The sequence below is a fragment of the Chiloscyllium plagiosum genome, unplaced genomic scaffold, assembly GCF_037043375.1.
Source record: "Chiloscyllium plagiosum isolate Xiang-an unplaced genomic scaffold, Cpla_swu_hap1 HiC_scaffold_8, whole genome shotgun sequence".
Taxonomy (NCBI): Eukaryota; Metazoa; Chordata; class Chondrichthyes; order Orectolobiformes; family Hemiscylliidae; genus Chiloscyllium; species Chiloscyllium plagiosum.
In genome coordinates this window covers 86,224,425-86,240,047 of record NW_028270146.1, presented here as the reverse complement: position 1 = coordinate 86,240,047, position 15,623 = coordinate 86,224,425, and the positions used below count along the sequence as shown (strand labels likewise).

Sequence of the window (15,623 nt, the reverse complement as noted above, 5' to 3'; positions counted from 1 at the left end):
CACACAGACACAGGGAGAACGTGCAAACTCCACACAGACAATTGCCCGAGGCTGGAATTGAACCTGGGTCGCTGGTGATGTGAAACAGCAGTGCTAACCACTGAGCCACCGTGCCACACCAAAAGATGCATAGGTTATGTGGATTGGCCATGGGAAATTGCCCCATTGTGTCCAGAGGCTGGAATTGAACCCAGATCCCTGGGGCTGTGAAGCAGCAGTGCTAGCCACTAAGCCAAAATGCCACAGCGACATCCCTTTGAGGCAGTTTAAGGGAAACATCTCTTGACAGATTCTCTATTGTTCAACTCGATTCTGCACATTTAGGTTTCAAATAGAAACCTGCAAACTGATGATGTTTGGGGTGTGCAGACAGGATTTGACGGGCTTGGGTGAATGCAGGGTCAATGTGTGCTTCCTCTTGATTAAGGGGTATAAAGCGTAGAGAAACCATCGGGGATATAGGGCATCTTCAAAGCCAAATCACTGATAATTGACAAATGCATGTTCAAGACAGTAGGAGCCATGAATTATAACATTAATTGCAATGTTACAATATTCTGCTAGGTTCCAGGAGCTCTGATTAAACTTCCACTGTTTACAGCCCTCTTGTGAAAACAGAAGCCACATAAAGCACTCCTTTCACAGATAAAATATCCATTATAATAAAAATGCTGGAGAGCTTCCAAAGGAAGTGTTGTAAACTGGGAGGGGATCCATTTAATTACTAGTTTCTGATTAATTATGCGTTTTTAATTTGACAGGCAGGAGAACGACTCTGGGGGCCTCATTCACGCTGCAATAATAGAACAGAAAAGAGCCAAAATTGGTGCCGTAACCCAATCCCCATTTGCACTTTGAACAATTGGGATCGTGTCTTTCCAAAACAGCAAAGCAACAAGGCCCTGTTCAGGACTGATCCAAGACAGACTGCGTTCTTACTCATTGTAGTCAGCTCTCCTTACCAAACCTTTCACACCCATGGGACATCTTGTCGCCAATGTATTAGCACACTGACCCTTGCTTTGTAGGCAAATATAAACTCCAATATGTGTCCGGCAAACTCCTAAAGATTTTAAATGAGGTGAATAACCTGTCGATCTCCTTTTGTTGGTTTTGTTTGAGGCGAAGTGTTGGCCAGGGAGATACAGGGTTATCCAATCTTCCTTGCCTACTTGTGCAGACAGATGCGGCTTAGTGCAACAGAAAGGATGCCAGGGTTAGCCCTCAGGAACATGCTGGCTGGCGAGGTCCACAAAACAGGGAGCTAGAGTTATTTACTCAAGCTGCTCCTGAGTGGGCAAGCCATCAAGTGTCACTACGCACTGAGGTTCTACCTAGCCCCGGTGTTGCAAAGGATGGCTCTGGCCTCGTTGAGGCGGAATGCTCTAAGTAGTTGGACTGTTCCCTATCACTTGTCGTTTGTGAAAGAAAACACCTTTGACCATGGGTCCATCAGGGAGTGGTCAGCATATAGCACCCTTGAGACCCTACGGAAAAAAAGTGAGGGTGGATCTTGTCGTGTGGTTCCCTGAGCAGGCTGTCATTTCGCAGAATGCCTCACCACCAGAACTTTCCAACAAGTGCCAAGATGTAGCTTGGCTAGTGGTGAGTAGGGCACTGCCCGTCAGATCCTTCATGCAGACCTGGTCTGTGTGTGACACTGCACACTGCCCGAAAACCAGATGCGCTGATGAAAAGACTGTCACCCATCCCCTTCTGGAATGAGACTTTACAAAGGTGTGGAGTGAGATGAAGTGGTTTTTGTCGAGATTCATCCTGAGCAACTCTGCGACTCAGGAGTCTGTGCTCTATGGTCTGTTCCTGGGGGCACATCAACACAAACATCAACTGTGCCTGGAGGACCATCACCTTGGTGAAAGAGGCTCTTTGGTCTGTCTAAAATGGGTTGTTCTTCCAGAGCAAGGAATTGACTGTGACCGAGTGCTGCAGACTGGCACATTCCAAGGCCCAGGACTACGTGCTGAGGGATGGACTAAGGCTTGGGGCAGGAGCCGCCAAAGCGCAGCGGGGAAAGACCACCGTCTGGTGTCTTTCTGCTGAAGTATAATAAGGTTTCATTCAGTTGCTAGACCCTCTCAGGCCTCTAAATGAACATAGCTTCCTGCATCAGTAGAATGTGCTGATCAGGACACAAGATCTGAGAAATGTCAAAATTCCAATGTTCTGTTTGTTTACTTTTCCTCGGCAAAGACTCATCAGAACTGATTTAGAACATGTCCATGTAAGTATAGTTGATTTCATGAATAAAGTATATTTTTAAAATGATAACAAGTTGCTCCTGATGAGTGGTCAAGTGGTCTTGATGAGTGATGACCTGATGGGCACATTGGAGAGGGCTGAGGGAAGCAGGTAAGGGTAGCTGTGGACTTCCTCAAGCCTGGTCTGGACAACAGGAAATACCGATTATGCTCAATGCAAACAATCTCCATCCTTCCACCAATGGGAGCTGTTTCTCCCTACAATCTACAATTGGCAGGAATTGAGGTGTACAGGTCACGGTTGTTGTACAGAGATGGGGAGCTATGACGGAGTCAACATGAGGGCCTCTGACAGGTAGAGATTGACTTGTAAACAAAATTAATTCGGTTTGAAACATCCACAAGCCAAGGCCCAGACTCCAAACTCAGGGATGAGGGAGGGCTTGGATAAAAATTAGCATCAGCTCAGCCACACATGGCTGAAAAACAATTAAACAAGACCACTTGACCACAAGGCCTATCAGGGAGGCAATGGCCTGGTGATATTGGCACTGAACTATTAATTCAGAGACTCCAGTAATGATCTGGAGACCAAGGTTCAAATCCCGCCATGGCAAATGGTGGAATTTGGATTCAATTAAAGAATTGGAGTCAATCATCTAATGATAACCATGAAAGCAGTAGCACTTATCAATTAAAACCCTTCTGTTTCATTATAATGACCTTCAGGGAAGGAAATCTGCCACCCTTACCTGGTCTGGCCTACATGTGTTTCCACAGACTGCCCTCTGAACGATGGCAAGAATTTCTGGCCTAGCCAATGATGCCCACATTCCATGGTCACCTAACTCCAATGTGCCAACATGCATGCAAAGTGCCAAGAGATGTTCTAGCGCAAGCCAAATTTCTACTCTTGTCTTTAACACAGCTGTACCTGAGGTGTGGGTCATTGAAATAACGCACAGTTATTGGGAGAGAGAAGAAGCTGAGGGAAGAAATTGGAGGAATTTCTGATCTTGGACAGTCCAGTAAATCTATCCCTGTTATATGGCACATCATTCTGGCTTCTTACTGTCTTTCACCAGCTTAACACTGAATCAAGGCCCCATCTGCTGCTCCATTCTGTCTTAGACTTTTCAGGTGTGCTTTAAAGTCCCATCACATTATTGAAAGAAAAGCAGGAGCATGTCTGGGCCTACATTTTTCCACAATCAATAAATGTGTATAAACATGAAGGAGGCTACATCATGCCCAGACTCGCTCTCTGAAGGATCCATCTACCTAGTGCTACCGCCCTACCTTCTCCCAATGGCCCTGAATATTCCTCCTTTTCAGATAATACCCCCCTACGAAGCCCCAACTGAACCTGTCTTCACCACACCTTCCAGCAGCAAATTCCCAGACCCTAGCCACTTGCTCCTCGAAAAGGGTTTGGTCTGTGTCTAAATTGTTTCTTTTCCCAATTATATTAACATTGCGCCCACTTCCCCTTGATCCTTCCCACATTTGGAACAGGTTCTCCCTATCTGCTCAGTCCAGACTGCTCAGGATTTTAAACACCTCTACTAAAGCTCCTCTCAATGTTTTCCAAGGAGACGAATCCCTGCTTTTCCAATCTATTTGTACAACTTAAGTTCCTCAAACCCTGGAACCAATTCTTTTGAATATATTTTGCACGGTCTCTAATGTCTCCACAACCTTCCTGCAGTGTGGTTTCCCAGAACCGGATACAATGCCCCAGGTGAGGCTGAGTTGGTGTTCTATACAAGCTAAACAGAACGTCCTTGCTTTTATATTCTGTGCCCCTTTGCAATAGAACCTTCATTAACTGCGCAACATCATTTATAAACAAGCCACGTACTCATTCACCTCATTGTTGCCAAGAGGGTTTCACTGAGTGATAAGTAGTTACCACACAACAGTGATCACAATCGAGTAATCAGATTTTTTTTTGGCTGAGTATGTGAAAAATGCCATTTAATGCAAGTTTGCCTTTTCACACTTGAGCTCCCTTCTTTCCCCACATGGAAAATATGGAGAGTTGAAGGAAGCAGGCAGTGGGCCATCAAGGAATGGTATACGACACAGGGGGAGCTAAGTAGGATGGTTAAACATAAACAAAACAAGTGTGCAATGTGATTCTTAAAATCATCATGCTTAAAGTTATAGAGTTGTACAGCACAGAAACAGACCCTTCAGTCCAACTTGTCCATGCTGACAGATATGCTAAATTAATCTAATCACATTTGCCAGCATTTGGCCCGTATCTCTCTACATCTTTCCTATTCACATACCAATCTACTTGTCAACACTAAAACACTCCTACAACTTTCAACATAGGTTGTTCTGAAGTGGTCATATGACTTACAGTCAAACAGTAATACAGTTTGATAGAACCTAGACATGAGGTAAATATGAAAACCATTGTAAAAGCAGTTTTCACTGGAGTTCAAGGGTCAGGTAATAATTGTGTCTTTTGGGAAGACAATGGTTTTCACTGTTGTTGAGGGTTATTACATTGTTACCCTCTCTTCCCTGATCCAGGCTAAACAGGATTGAACTAATCTGAGCACTGTGCTTGATACCAAGCTGAGCGTCATACCACATATTTCACCAAGTCTTCTGAAATGTTGCTCATCTCTGCCTTTACATGAGTTTACCTCCAATTGAATTCGAGTCACGTTATTTTCAAATACAGATGTGATCACTCCAACACCCTCCTTTGTGACCATATATTAATCCACACCCTCCAGAACCTTCCATTTATCCAAAGTGCAGTTTCTTACATCCTACACTCCAATTCTTCCAATGAAACACACTTACAGTTTTCTTCAAAAACTCTCAACAGAGACTTGCTACATCTGCAATCCCCTAAAGCAATAAATTCCCTCCCAATATCTATGGTCCTCCAATGATGGCCTCCTGTGCACTTCAGCCCACAATCAAGTGTCTATCTCCCAGTCGTTCCATCCCTCCATCTAATTCTCTCATCTCATGTCTTCTCCATTGTCTGGTAAAAGCCAATTCAGAATTAAGTTTTGGACCAGTTCTTCAAATTTCTCTCTTTAGTTCTGCTTCTATTCGTCTCCTGAAAAGTGTCTTGAGTTGTCTTGATATTAATGCAAGTTGTTGTTGTTGTGAGACAGAGGACACCATGGGCCAGTGGCACAGTGGTTAGCACTGTTACCTCACAGCGCCAGAGACCCGGGTTCAATTCCCGCCTCAGGCGACTGACTGTGTGGAGTTTGCACGTTCTCCCCGTGTCTGCGTGGGTTTCCTCCGGGTGCTCCGGTTTCCTCCCGCAGTCCAAAGATGTGCAGGTCAGGTGAATTGGCCATGCTAGATTGCCCATAGTATTAGGTATAGGGGTAAATGTAGGGGTATGGGTGGGTTGCGCTTCGGCGGGTCGGTGTGGACTTATTTGGGCCGAAGGGCCTGTTTCCATACTGTAAGTAATCTAATCTAATCCCAAAATGGCTTGGACTCTTAAACGATTCTCTTCCTTCTGACATTCACAAGGGACAGGAGGAGATAGTATTAGCTTAGAAGAGGAAGGAATCTGATCCATTTCTGAAGAATCAACAAGAGTCACAAAACACGGTGCCAAGGTTCACTGGAAATCTTAGAAAAACAGTAAAAGGATTAAATCCTAATATTATTATTCCATAGACTGTCACACAGAAATATTAACGTCACATTAATCAGTATCTCAAATCCATTTGACCATCTTTGATCCAAGCTCTTTCCCACCAAAAAACCTGAATGAACAAAAATCTACCAAAGTATTCACAGCCAGATATGAAGAGGAGCACCAAAAACAACATGAGAGGTAAAACAAGTGGCAGAATACGAGACAGTGGAATGTTGTGATAAACAGGAAGATTTTCTCAATGCACTAGCAGCGTTGAAACCTTCAATTTTTTTATAAAGAACCTCCTTCCTTTCCTATCCAGCAGACCAAAGAGATCCACCTTCTCTCCACATCGTGACTCTCATTGGAGTGAACAGGGGAACAGAAATATTCTCTGTTGTTACCTAAACTTAACTGCAAACACTATAATAATCCTGTAAATAGGAGCTTAGACCTCAGCATAGGATCTAATCAATTGGAGGAAAGTAAAATATTAAATCTTAATTATTTCAGGGAGGTGGAAATGGGCATTTATTTGGCACATAAATCATACATAGTTGACTGAAGACCAATGCTGTGTTCTGCTAATACTGAGCTTTGACTTGATAGCTTCATTGCACAACCCAGTCTTAACTGATCATTCATGAGTTATTACTCAACAATGGGTTTTGCAATAAAGTCACCTATTTCAACAGCCTCGCTTGTAATGTTAGATCACACTAGAGTTATGGATGATGAAAGGCTAAGTAGAAGCCCGAATGAATATCTCAAACCATTCTCTTTGCAATATTCATTAATATTTATTTTTACATTATGCTTATGCAGGAAATGATAAGGTATAAACATTGTAAGTAATTTTCCTAAATCTTGTGATTTGCTAGATGTTATTGCCATTGTAAAATGTTCATTGGTTGTTTGAAATTAATGGCCCATGTCTGTGCAAAATCAATCTTTCTCTTAACGTCCTTTCTTCACAGAGGGAAAAAAATTGCAGGCTAAAGCAGATCATGAGCAATTAAGTTCTGTCATATTGGCAATAAATTTTAACTGATATTTATAGATGGTTAACTATTTTTATGGCACAGTTCCACGTGCATTTTACGTGCCTCAGTCAAAACTATTTGGTAACTTAATTTATTGAGGAAGGCAATTACAGTTTAACTTTGTTTGCAGACATCACAAGAGTTTGCATCTGTATTGTGTCATTAGCAGAGGAAAATGACCCGCAGAGCATCATGGAGGCATCATTGAAAAAAGGAATTGATGCCAAGCCAAAGAAGCAGAAGAGGTTCAAGAAGGTTGAAGGACACAGTGAGAGAGAGAGAGATGCAATTCCCTAAAGTGCTGAAGGCAAGGCCACTTAAGGTACCACACAGGCAATGTACAAGAAGATAGTTCCACTAAAATAGAGAGTCCAGGGCAGAAGGGTGTCATAGAGCTGCAGAAGATTACCGAAATAGAGAAGAACACGGTTGAAAATGTGTTGCTGGAAAAGCGCAGCAGGTCAGGCAGCATCCAAGGAGCAGGAGAATCGCGTTTCGGGCATGAGCCCTTCTTCAGGAATCAGAACGTGGTTTCAACCCAAACTAGATAATACCATGAAAGTGCATGTTTCCATCTCTCTTTCTTCTCATTCCTCCCTCCCTTCTGCTCTGTCACCTCTTTCCCTCTCCCCATACTGCTCCCACTAGCCTCCTATGTTTGTACAAACAAATAATTTCCAAGTAGGCATGACCACAGTTTGTCAAACAATAAAAATGTCTTCAAACCCTTCATAGTTTAACTCAGGTCATAAATTTGAGAGGTTTAGAATGTTTACAATCTCACAAGGGCTGTACATTCTACACAAACTTTTGTTGTGACAAAATGGGCACAACATATCTGTACATTCAGCACTTCAGCGCAACGTGGTTACATAACACCATATATTTGTTGCTTCATAGAAACACACACACACACACACACAAACTCAGAATGCACACACAGCAGAAACTGGAACTGGCTAGATAAAGCCATTAAACGCTTCAAAAGTGTTTTATAAAGCTTTTATAAATGGAAAGAATGGTCAAAAAGTCTTATGTTTATAAAGCACCTTTCACAATATCAGGATGCTTCACAGCACTTTGAAAGCCATGCAAGGTTTTCTGAAGTGTGGTCATTGTTGTAATGTATGTAGCAGCTAACTAAGTCTTTGTCTTGAACAACAGTGTAGGTGGTAACATCAAATAATTTGATTTAGCAGATATTAAAACAGGGATACATTTTGGCTGGGATACCAAGGGGACATTCCTGAAGTACTTCAAAATATCCTTGAATATCTATCTAAGAGAGCAGACGGGGACCCTAATTAAAGGCCCATCTGAAAGACAGTGCCTAGAACCCAGTAATATTGATATCTGAAGATCAAGTGTTTTTTTCTAGTGACTGGTGTGGGATAGGAGGCTCCTGTATTTTGGTCAGATTAAAAGATCTTAGTCCTAGGAAGATGAGCTGCAGGCAGAAACTGTGGGAGAATTGCCTCAGACTTCCAGTTTTTATTTTGCAATTATTGGAGGGCGACAATGGTATTGTAGCAATGTCCCTGGATTATTAATCCAAAAACCAAATCCAATATCTCGGGGCATTGACTCAAATCCTACCGAGCAAGTGGTGGAAACTAAATTCAGTTAATAGAAAGTCTGTAATTATAAGTTGGTCTCAGTGATGGTGACCATAAAACTACGGTCAATTGCTATAAAAACCTTTTGGTTCACTAATGTCCTTTGGGAAAGGAAATCTGACAGGAAACTCAGGACTTGGGACCTACAGCTATGTAAGGGTATCCTTCAGAGGAGGTTAGGCTGTATCTGCGAAATTTGCAATTGATCAACCTTCTGAGAAATGACAGTCTGGCCATTTGAAAGGTTTATATCCCTGATTCCCACTTTGTATATTTAAGCAGGAGTCTGGTCTGCTGCAATTTATTTGTAATTCCAAGCAGATTTACAATTTATTCATATACAATGAATGGAATGAATTCTGTTTTTGGGGGGATGCTAATTAGACTTTGTATTCTTAGGAATTGAAGAACTGCTTTGTGATTAAGCCAAAGCTCTGTAGATATAAACTATAAAATGCTCTTAGGTCCCATGTTCCTTACGTGCTCGATAAGTAGAGGGGAACTGCACTGTTGTAGCTGCTGTTTAGACAAGGGAGAGTCAGCAGGAAGGAAAATCAGACAAAAAGAAGCAAGGTTGAAAGAGAGGGAGGGCATGTCGGAGAAACGGTGATTCAGAGGATAAGGGTTGAAGTTGCGGTGGAAGAGAATCAGAGAGCGAGACTGAGTCAAGGGGTGTGAGTCAGGGAGCAGAGAGTCAGAGACAGCAACAAGTGAAAGATAGAAAGACAGAGGCAGTAAATCAGAGGGATAGAGTCGGATCGGAGGGAGTCATGGAAGGGAAAATATTAGTGAAGGAGTTACAGGGAGGGAATGAGTCAGTGGAAAAGACTGAGTCAGAAGACGTAACTCAGCGTGAGACCATAAGATATAAAAGCAGAACTAGGCCATTCAGCCCACTGACTCTGCTTCCCCATTCTATGAGATCATGGTTGAATGGATAATTCTCAACTTCACTTTCCTACCTTTTCCTATAATTTTCAATTCCTTTACTGATTAAATATCTGTCTACCTTGGCCTTGAATACTGAACTAGATTTGACAGCCCTCTGCAGTAAGGAATTTCACAAATTCATCAGGCTCTGAGAGAAGAAATTTCGCCCTATCGCTATCTTAAATGTGTGATCCTTATTCTGAGGTGATGCCCTCTAGCCCTAGACTGTCTCACAAGAGGGAACAACCTGTCAACACCAATTCTGTCCAGTCCCTTAACAAGCTTGCATATTTCAATAAGTTCCCCTCTCATTCTTCTAAATTCTATTCAGTACAAGCCCAACCTCTCCTCATAAGACACTCCATCCGTAGCCAGTGTTTGCTTCATGAAAATCAGCAACTTTGGCAACTATACCTTTGGCTCCTTCATCCAAGCCACATATACAAACTGTAGAATGCTGAGGTCCCAGCAGTGATCCCTGTGGCATGCTATTCATTAAATCTTGCCAACTAACGAAGGACTCATTTGCACCTACTTCCTCTTTCCCATTAGTTAGCCAATCTATTTTAGATTAGATTAGATTAGATTACTTACAGTGTGGAAACCGGCCCTTCGGCCCAACAAGTCCACACTGACCCACCGAAGCGCAACCCACCCAGACCCATTCCCCTACATTTACCCCTTCACCTAACACTATGGGCAATTTAGCATGGCCAATTCACCTAACCTGCACATCTTTGGACTGTGGGAGGAAACCGGAGCACCCGGAGGAAACCCACGCAGACACGGGGAGAACGTGTAAATACTACACGGTCCAGTCAGTCGCCTGAGGCAGGAATTGAACCCGGGTCTCTGGCGCTGTGAGGCAGCAGTGCTACCCACTGTGCCACCGTGCCGCCTATTATCTGTGGTAATATGATACATCCTACACTATGAGCTTTTTTATTGTAATAACCTTTGTCGTGACATCTTATCAAACGCTTATCAAATCTAAGTTTAGAACATCCTCCAGTTCTCCTTTATCCACAGCACATGGTACTTCCTCAAAGAGATCAATAAGTTGGTTTACCATGGCTTCCCTTTCACAAACCATGTTGGCTTTGCCTGATTACCTTGAATTTTTCAAACAGCCCTGCTACATTGGGGCGGCATGATGCCTCAGTGGTTAGCACTGCTACCTCACAGTGCTCAGGACCTGCGTTCAATTCTCTCTCCCCAAGTCTGCATGTGTTTCCTCTGGGTGCTCTGGTTTTCTCCCACAGTCCAAAGATTTGCAGGTTAGGTGGATTGGCCATGTTAATTTGCCCATAGTGTCCAGGGATATGCAGGCTAGGTGGAAATGCAAGGTTACAGGTAGGGGGAAGGGTTGATTTGGACTCGATGGATGAATGGTCTGTTTCCACACTGTAGGGATTCTATGTGACTTTAATAATAGCTTCTCACATCCTCTCTACAACAGTTGTTAAGCTAATTAGCCTGTAGGTTCCTTCTGTCTCCCTCCTGTTTTAAGTAATGTAGTTGCAATCACTATTTTCTAATCTAATTGAAACTTTCCTGCATATGGAAAATTTTGGAAATTTAAAACCAAAGCACTTATTTGGCTTAACCAAAGCATTCATGTCACAAATCACTTATTTGAAGACCCTTGGATGAAGTCTATTAAATCCATGGCATTTGTCAGCCCACAGCTCCAAGGATTTTCTCAGTACCGCTTCACTAGTAATTGTAATTTTATCAGCTCCTCCTCCACCCACTTCCACTTCCTGATTTATAGCCATTTCTTGGATATTACTGGAATTGTACACAACAAAGACCAATGCAAAACATCTGCTCGATTCATTTGCCACTTCCTTATTTTCCATTATTAATTACCAAACTCATTTTCTATGGGACCAACATTCACTTTGTTAACTCTGGTCTTTAAAAATCAAAATCTATAGAAACTCTTCCAATTTCTTTTTACATTTCTTGCTAGCTTTTTCACATACTCACATTGTTCCCTCTTTACTCATCTTTTGATCATTCTTTGTTTATTCCTTTACAATCTGTCCAATCTTTTGACTAGTGGCATATGTTTGCACAATTATACGCTTTTTCTTGAAGTTTGATATTATCTTCAACCTTATTAGTTAATCAAGGATGTCTTTGGAATTTTTTTCTTTCTGGTTGGAATGTATTGATTTGTGCTTTTTGACATATCTTCTTAAATGTCTGCCACTGTATTAACCTAATTTGTCAGTTCACTTTAGTTAGCTCTGCTTTGCACATATTTAATCGCTCTTGTGTAAGTTTAAGATACTAATCTTGAACCCTTTCTTGTACTAACTGTTAACAGAGGAATGTTAGGATTACACCCTTTGTGTTCATGGTTTCAAACAGTCAGTGAACCTCTGGTAATTCATGGGAAAATGTAGACCTCGCTGACAAGACTGGCATTTCTTGCCCTCAAACAGATTTAGCATTCCAGGCTGTAGCAGAGGGCATTTCCAAGTCAGCCAGACTAGGCCAGGGCAGTAGATTTCTTCCCCTAAAGGACATTATCGAGCCAGATTGACTTTTATGACAATGGTATTCAATCAGCTGCAGTGGTGGGATTTGAAACCATTTACACGAAGCATGAGCCTGGATCTCTAGATTACTCATCCAGAGACATTAGCATGGTGCAACCGTCTCCCCTTGCGTGATGAGCAATGTCTACGTGGTTGGGCAGCAGGTCCCGGGGCTGGCTTCCCCGGCCCAGACTCGCAGGATGTGCCAAGGCTCCAGGTCCACAGCTAGGCCATGGGTGCCTGAAGAAGTGGAAGTATTGGCAAACAGGATGGCGGATAACCAGCAGCAGTGGCCGGAGGAGCATTGGATGGGGTTCAAGCCGTATGGATCCCATATAACCCAGGCCCACGGCTACAACTCAGACATGGCAGCCGTGTAGGCCTATAACTGGGAGCCCAGAGGCCATTACAGAGACCCAGGAACCTGTTTCAGAGGCTCTGACCAATGGCGAGCAGCGACTGGAGGAGCAGCGGAGGAGGAACAAGAAGAAGAGAGAAAGATGAACTCTACTGTAGTAAAATCTTGCATTATATTCAAGATGGCACTGGAGTGTGGTGACACTTTGTGTCGAACACACAAAAAAAACACTGCAATTTTGATACACATGTGACAATAAATCTAAATCTGGTGGTGGTGATGCCCTGGAGTCATACACAAAACTGCACTTGCCAGGGATAAGAGAACGACAGCCCCTGACCACATGTGTTGCAATCATGTCCAATGCACCCTCACTCACCTATAAGCTTCCCGACATCTACCTCCCCACAAACCCAGAGTCAGCTTATCCCATGAGTACACATGCAAACAGAGCAGAAAAGCCTCCAGCCCGAAGCAAGTTGTTTCCATTCAGGATGGTGGTCAGGGCACTGCAATTCAACTTAGAGGCGTGGATTAGGCAAGGAGGGAAAACAAATAGCTGCTGTTCCTCATCCTGGCTTCACGATTGGCAAAGCCTCAGATACCAAAGGATGCAGCAAGACGCGGACAATGATTCAGGAATCCATACCCACTCAAGGGTCTTTATAACAAATGCAAGTGTCGCTTGCATTCTCTGGCGTAAAACGCAGTCTAAAAACATGCCACAAATCCCAATAAAGATCCTAAGATGCAGTTGCAGAAATAGGCCATTCAGCCCATTGGCTTATAAGATCATGGCTGATCTGATCATTCCACCTGTGATCTCAGACAGTCAGATAAAAGTCAAAGGCGACCATTAGTGTCCGGAGGACTTCTGGAACAAGTTTTGACTATATGTACTGGTGCATGCTGAAAGCGGAGCAGGTTATGTTAGCAATGTAAAAGGAAGCCACAGCAACACTGCAGCACGGGCCGGATACATTGCATACTCTGCTGTGCCCTGTAGTGTTAACCGGGGCTGTGTTGGTAGCACCCTCACACTCGAGTGAACACCCAACAAATCTCACTCAGACACTTCAACACGAAAATCCAGAAGTAAGGAATGCTGCACTGCTGAGTGGGTGGCAGCATTCAGATGCAAATGAGGGTCCTGCCTACACTCTTGGTGGACACATCAGAACTCATTACACTGTTCCAGAAAGATGCAAGTGGATTTCTCTGCTGTCTTGGGCAATAGTTTGCCGTCACACTGCCGTATGTGAGGTGTTTCCGAAAAGTACTTGTTCAGAATTCCTGAGGTCCTGAGAGGTATTACATAAATGCATGTCTTCCCATTATTAAGGCCATTCCAAAAACAAGTCACCAAGTCAAATTCTTTCATTTCCCAAATCACCCTAACAGCCTCTGTGCATGAGCTCAGTGCCAATTTTAGCCACGTTCAGGGCAGCTCTGTACTGCTTCTAGTTTGAAGTGGGCAACTCAATTTACTTTGGGCCAGCAGAGAGCAGCCTAGGATGGTACAGAATTGAAACTCAGAGGCAGAAGGCAAGTTCGGCCTACCCTATCAATAAGGAACATTCTCAAGAATGCTCTCCTTATCAATCACCAAGTCACACGTTATTTCACCTCAACCGTCTATTCCTTCAAAGTATTAGTGCACCCACGTTCTTCATGATTAGATTGCAGAGATTATTAACATGACAAATTATAACTATCATCACCACCACAGCTCAAAGGAAATCTACAAAGTCAGGGTTCCTTGAACCAACAATACAATAAAGAGGATTTTCTGCAGCTTCTCCTTTTGCCGGCTTGATGAGTTCTGAGACATGTGGGCAAGTGGTGCTCAGAAGTTCAAGTAGAATGGAGGTCGGGGCTTGTACACTTCCCTGGCTTCACCTTTGCACGCTCCCAAAGAAATCTCTCCTTCTTCAGCTAGCCATGAGCCCTGGTCTCCCATGAGTTGGCTGATATGCTTGACCTCTGCAGAGATGCTTTGACAATCACGCTGAACATTGCTTCTCTGTTCTCCTTGGAATATCCTGCCACAACTGAGCTCCAAGAGTAGTTGCTTCAGGAGTGTGGCGTCAGGTATATGAGCAACAGGCCCCACCCTGTGGAGCTGGCTTTCAGGGATATATTTTCTTCCTCATTCTAATTCAGAAAGGAATGTTTTGATACTTATTTGAGGAAAGATGTAGTGGCATTGGAGGCAGATCAGAGGAGGTTCACTAGATTGATCCCAGAGGTGAGGGGCTTGTTGTATGAAGAGATACTGAACAGTTTAGGCCTATACTCTCTGGAATTTATAAGAATGAGAGGAGATCAAGTTGAGATATTCAAGATGATAAAAGGTGTGGATAAAGTAGATACGGAGCAAATGCTTCCTCTTGTGGGGCACTCTAGGATAAGAGGTCAGAGTCTTAGGATAAGGGATATCAAATTTAAAACAGAGTCGAGGAGAAACTACTTCTGCCACAGAATCTGTGGAATTCGCTCCCCCAAAGTGTGGTGGATGCTGGGGCAGTGAGTATATTAAGGAGGAGTTAGACAGATTTTTAATTGGTAATGTGTTGAAGTATGATAGAGAAAATGGGGGGTGACAAGCATATCAGTCATGATCGAATGGCAGAGCAGACCCAATGGGCCGAATGGTCTAATTCTGCTCCTATATCTCATGAAATTATGACACTTACTTCTGTGCCGCTCTCTGAACAGGAACCATCACGCCACATCATCCAATCTCTATTGGGACATCAGTCTGCACTCTCTCATATGGAGTTCAGAAATAGAATAACAGCTCCCCACCAAACGATGCAGAAGGTTCAATGGTAAATTGATTTTTTTTATGGTTTGCGTGTGCAAATTGGCAGCAAGTTAGCTCCTTTATCATAACAGTGCATCTGATGGAGAAAGAACTCAATGTCTATTCACCTTTAACATAAGAGGGCCCTACCAGCTTGTACATATCGGAAATGGGGCAAGGAAGTCTCCAGTAATCAATAAACCATGGCTCTTTCAATTGTCAAACCTTCTTCCCCTACATTGATACAAGAGAAAATTGTGTCTTATTGAAAGCATTTATTTTAGTTTCAAATTACTTAGCCTTCTTTACTTCCCTGTAAAATTTTATAGTTTCACCCCAACATTTCTCAGATTCATCTTGAAGTACTTTCCAGCAGGACACATATAGCATGGAAACAGACCCTTCGGTCCAACATATCCATGCCGACAGCACCCTCACTGGGAGTGTCAGAAACATTTTGCGGCTCAAAAA

General features: G+C 43.1%; 1 protein-coding gene across 4 annotated transcripts in view; it reads right to left on the bottom strand.

Annotated features, from left to right (window-relative positions):
• smoc1 (SPARC related modular calcium binding 1) overlaps positions 1 to 15,623 on the bottom strand; it is a 246,871-nt gene that overhangs the window by 131,111 nt on the left and 100,137 nt on the right. The window lies entirely within an intron of this gene.